At 40.0% G+C, this 5,492-nt stretch overlaps 1 pseudogene; it reads left to right on the top strand.

Moving 5' to 3' along the window:
• The first annotated feature begins 3,720 nt into the window (after nucleotides 1–3,720).
• Nucleotides 3,721–4,114, top strand: LOC112392099 (U6 snRNA-associated Sm-like protein LSm4 pseudogene; annotated as a pseudogene).
• The last annotated feature ends 1,378 nt before the right edge of the window (nucleotides 4,115–5,492 follow it).

Below are 5,492 nucleotides of genomic sequence, written 5' to 3' on the forward strand. Positions count from 1 at the left end.
ACCCAAGCATCTGATAGCCTTTCTATGGCATGTGGAAAGGCATTAAGTGAGATATGAACTGGTGTGATGTTGGGAGAGCCACAAAAATCCAAGCTGGGTTGGAAGGACCATGTGCTTGGTCTTTTCTTTGCGGCCCTGGATAATAGATGAGGAGACTATTAGGGACTTGCCAAAGTCAGTAAACCTTTACTCTGTAAACTCCCAATCAAAATGAGCCCCCAGAAGTGGTCTAAGAGAAGAAAGCTGTGTGAGAAGAAAGCTATTATCAGTCAAGCTGTAGAGGCAAGAGGTTATAAAGCCCACACATTCAAGTACAGTCTACTAGCAGGTAACGATTCAGTAAATGGCTTCTGAGTTTAGCCGGAGGATTGCAATTTGTACACATTGCTTCTTTGTGGTATTTATAATGGCACAGAAAAGGACTGTGGCCAAAAAAGAACTTTGCATTATCACTGTAGCTAGTTAAATAGGAGTCAACTGTACTACTTATTCATAAAGAGGGTTAGAGATCCAAGGAAGCAGGCTGCATGTGGCAAGTAGGAGGGGAGTAAAGAGGAGTTACTTACCTGTGCTATGTTTTTGTTCAGAAGATAGACACCATAATCAAACTGCAACTTCTCCCCTCCTTTTGGGTATAATGGAAACCTAAAAAAGGTAAAGTAGGGTCAGAAGTTTTCAAAAACTTGAGTAAAAACAACCTCCAAGTTGTTGACAAGGGCAGAAGTTGCTTGCATACAGCATAAACATCTGAAGACTTGGACTAAGTCACTTATATAGTCATTGTAACCTATTATCTTAACATCTTCATAACATTAGTCAAATCAGAATGATGGCTGCTTTGTTTCGAAGAAAAAATTGAATAGGTCATACAATAAGGGACAAATATATAAGAAAGTGACCCACTATCCTCAAGGAGTTGAGGCCACTATGTCTCATATTTATATATCATAAACCTACCACCCTGAGATTAAGATCCTAGAACTTTTTTTCCTCTAATACTTTGGACCTGACCTCTCAACTTCTACTAAAAGGGACAGAAGATTAAGAAAAATATCAGACATGAAAGCGATATCTAAGGTTTCTGTTGCTTCTGAGGTGGCTAGTCAAATCCACAGCACCAATGAGCAAAAATTCATCAAAAATTAATTCACATTCGCAGGGGTGGCTATTTGGATGTTACTTCTCCAAGGCAATGTACTCATGCCATAGAGTTCTCATAAGACTTTCCATTTTAACCTGATTCACTGAAGCAACAAAGGCATGAGATCTGTAGATCTTTATAAAAGTGATGAGTTATTTTAGGGAGTAAGTTTCCTTCACTATTTCCCTTTTCCTACTCCTGCAAATGAAGAAGAAAAGGTTAGAGTATATCTATGTTCTAGTCATATTTTCCCCTGATTCTCAAGACCAAGCATGCATTTTGGCCTCTGCAACAGATTTCTCTACAAACAGATCAATCACAACTTAGACAGGGTCAAGAAGAAACTTTACTTTCCTTAGTTTTGCAATATCTGACTATTCTTAAGAATAACATAAGCTTACAGAAATAAATGGTAGGTGACAATTACTGGATATTCTTAATTTTAATTGTGTTTTAACTGTCTGAGGAAAAGATACATTCCATAATGCTTGGAGGATACTGTTTTCTAGGGAAAATGAAAGAAAGGAAACAGAATTTAAAGCTTTATATTAAATTCTCGAGTTGCTGATTACATAATGTCCGAAAGGTAAATTTGTCGTACTGTAAAATTACAGGCACTGGGGAGCGAGCAAGGTCATGATCTGTCTGTATTCTCTACAGTGGAACACCAAATGCTTCATACACCCATCAAGAAGATATAGCTTTGTATTTAATTGAAGTTATAAAAAATAAACTAGGACATACAGTTTGGCCCTAAATTCAGATGCATTAAAAATGACAGCAAAGCAAATTCGGGATAAGTAAAGTGTAACACACCAGGCTTTTACAGGGTATCTGGGAATCCTTCAAACTTGTATGGGGTAGCCTGCAAAGAAACTACCTAACTGAAAGGATATATCAACAAAGGGGCAAGTATGAAGAAATTTACTAGAGTCCTAAAGCTCTATGCTGTATAGTTGTTATACTATAAACCATTACATGTAGACTATCTGCATAGCTCTCCAAACTCACAAATATCTCCATTTCCAAGTTATAAATGCAGAAACTGTTTCAGATGTTGGAAAAGTAAACTGAAATAAGCATACATTGAAAACTAAGCCTCTGAATCCTGATGAATGGATCTTATGACATTGACTTTATTACTTCATTGGGGCTTCTTTATAGAAAGAAAGAGCCCCAAGGTGTGTATGTACCATTAAAACAAATCTAAAGAGTGATTAGAGCCAAAGGTTCTAATAGGGAAACTTTAAGACAGATCAAATATTAGGACAGAGTTCACATCTTATATTGCTTTCAAATTCTTAAGGGGTCATGTCAAGTTGAACAGTATAATAGCTTCCAACCATTACACAGTCATCTTACTCTGCGAAAGTACATGGATTTATAGATCTACTAAGCAATCTAGAAAAATGAAATCCATCTAAAAGGGTAAAACCTATTACCATCAGGACATAAGATACAAATCAAAGGCATCTTAATTCAATATACATAGAGAATCTCATTAGCAGACTGCAGAAGGTTTAGATAAGAATGTGGTCATTTGAGTACAACCAGAAAAATGTCCTTAGCACCATAAATAGAATTAATTTAAGGGAGTATTAGATTCAATAACTAGAGGAACAAGTATACATTTCCTATTATTATACTTTTACAGAAAATGCAATTAAAATGAGCAATTATTAAATTCTTTTCCAAATTAAATTATATTTCCAAGTTGTTTGAAAAATTCACTGACCCTACATGGTAAAAGTCAATGAATTAGAAAGCAATAAATAGATTATCTGTGAAGATGGTTTGGAGCTCTTTAGTACCTAGTAATTTCCGTGTGATTAAAGAATTATGACATGAGTACCAAAAAGCCAATGTAATCCCAGGCTGTATTAACAGAAAGAGAGCAGATAACCAGGGAACGTGCTAGTGCCAACTATCAATACTTAGTACTGTGTCAGATGATACTGACAGATCTACGTTTAGTTCTGGAGTTAATATTTCTTTTTAGAAGCATACAGATAAATAACTGGAACCTTTCTTATAGGTTATGTTTCTTACAGGTTTTGTAATAATCTCATTTGACTATAAAAAGCATGCAGTGAAGCAGAGTGGTCCAGTGCTTTTGTTATTTAAAAGAAACTAACTTGCCTTGGTCACCTACTTAGTGGAAAAGATATGACACCTCAGCATTAGGTCTTCAGTTATACACTCAGTATTCTTTCTGTTGTCACTGGGTCCTTTAGAGAAGAACACCCAGGATGAATAGAAGAATGGGAGCCATAGTTTTGTTAGAGAAATGGTTGACGGAACCACAGGTGTTTAGCCTGGAGGGCAGAAGTCTCATGGACAACAAATGAAGGACTTTCAGAGAGAAAAAAAGCTGGTTTTATTCTCATAGCTTCAAGCAGGAAAACCCAAAGTTGATGGCAAAAAGTTACAGGGAAGTTGATGTCACCACAGAATTAGTCAAAATCCAAAAGATCTTGAGTAGAGGAAGCTAAGCAGAGGCCGGTCAACCAATAAAACCATGCGGTGAGCTGCGGCGGCTGTGGTGGAAGTGGCCGGGGAGCCCAGTCCCTGCTGGCTCCATGCTTCACTTGTGGCTGCTGAAAACGGCTCAGAATCACCCACTGTTGGTCGAGCTCAAAAACGGGGAGGCATACAATGGGCATCTAGTGAGCTGCGACAACTGGATGAACACCAACTTGCGTGAGGTGATCTGCAAGTCCAGGGACAGAGACAATTTCTGGCTGATGCCCGAGTGCTACATCCGCAGCAGCACCATCAAGTACCTGCGCATCCCCAATGAGATCATCGACACAGTCAAGGAGGAGGTGGCGGCCAAGGGCCGTGGCCGTGGTGGCCTGCAGCAGAAGCGACAGAAGGGCCATGGCACGGGGGGGTGCTGGGCGAGGAGGGATCCCACGGACCAGCAGAGATCAGCCAGAAAGGAGGCCGGGCAGAGAGGCGGGCAAACAGTGAGCCGCCCCTCTGTTCCCCAGAGACTGAGCCGCAACCACCGAGCATCTGCTCCCACCCCCGAGGCCGCTTTTCTACGCTCCAGTTTATGAGTCTGTTCAGAACAAAACGAAGAGGCAGGTGTCCGGGTAGGACCCCCTGCCTGTCTTCTGTGATCTTCCTCTTTTTTTGTTAGCCAGGAGTTCTACAGTTGGAAATGTTATTCTGTGCTTCTGGTTTTGTGAAGTCGCAGCAGACTTGATTCCTGGAAGATTCTGTATGTAATGCATCTTTAAAGGCCTCACTCTTGTTTTAAGGTCAGGCATTTTCCAAACAGGTCTGTTTTGCATTTTGTGTTAGATCCCTGAGTGGTGAACAGAAGGGAGGTTTTTATTTTAAGCTGTTTGCACTAAGACTGACAGCCTGGAGAATTTCCTGAAACACGGACCCCAAAATTGCTTTTTCAAAATGAATCCAGATGAACCTTTGCCTCAAAAGCTGTTCTGGGGGACAACACTGGGCCCTGTCCCATCACTTCCTCTCTCCCTCTTTGTGTGACCAAAAAAACCTCAACAAAACGAAAAACTACATCTATGAAAACAAAAACAAAAAACAAAAACAAAAAACCCCCATGCGTTCAGGGGTCTAGTAGGCTGAATGGTGGTCCCCCCGAAACATATGTCCATATCTGGAAACCCAGAACCTGTGAATGCAACATTATTTGGGAAAAGGGTAAGAATCTAGAGATTAGAATATCCTTGAATATCCAGTTGCGCCCTAACTCCAGTTAAGTGTCCTTATAAGGACACAGAGGAGAGACACAGAGAAGAGGAGAAGGTCACCTGAAGATGGAAGCAGAGATTCGAGTTACACAGCCACAAGCCAAGGAATGCCTGGAGCCAGCAGAAGCTGGAAACGGCAAGGAAAGAATCTCCCCTATCGAGCTTTCGGTGCCCTGCTGACACCTTGATTTTGGACTTCTGGCCTCCAGACCATGAGAGAATAAATTTCTGCTACTTTAAGTCACCAAGTCTGTGGTAATTTGTTACAGCAGCCCTAGAGCCTAACATGGGGGGAATCAAACACTGGATGGCCCATTGAACTCGATGGGGTATAATATCTCATCCGTCTCCAAGATTCTGTAATTCTGAATATGCCAAAATAAATATATTGAATATAACTTCATATTTCCTTCAGGAACCAAGAAAATATTTCAAGAGTATAATGCCAAAGGGTCACGATGACAGGCATCAGCTAAGGCTGCAAAGTAGACCTACCGAAGTGCTAGCAAATGAAATGTGAGAAAAAGAGATTCATATGTATGGTCTGAAAGTAGGAAATGTTTTAAAATTAAATTTATATATAAATACTGTATATAATACATATTCAAATTACTTCACAT

Source organism: Neophocaena asiaeorientalis, unplaced genomic scaffold (genome assembly GCF_003031525.2).
Source record: "Neophocaena asiaeorientalis asiaeorientalis breed wild unplaced genomic scaffold, Neophocaena_asiaeorientalis_V1.1 C49310512, whole genome shotgun sequence".
Taxonomy (NCBI): domain Eukaryota; kingdom Metazoa; phylum Chordata; class Mammalia; order Artiodactyla; family Phocoenidae; genus Neophocaena; species Neophocaena asiaeorientalis.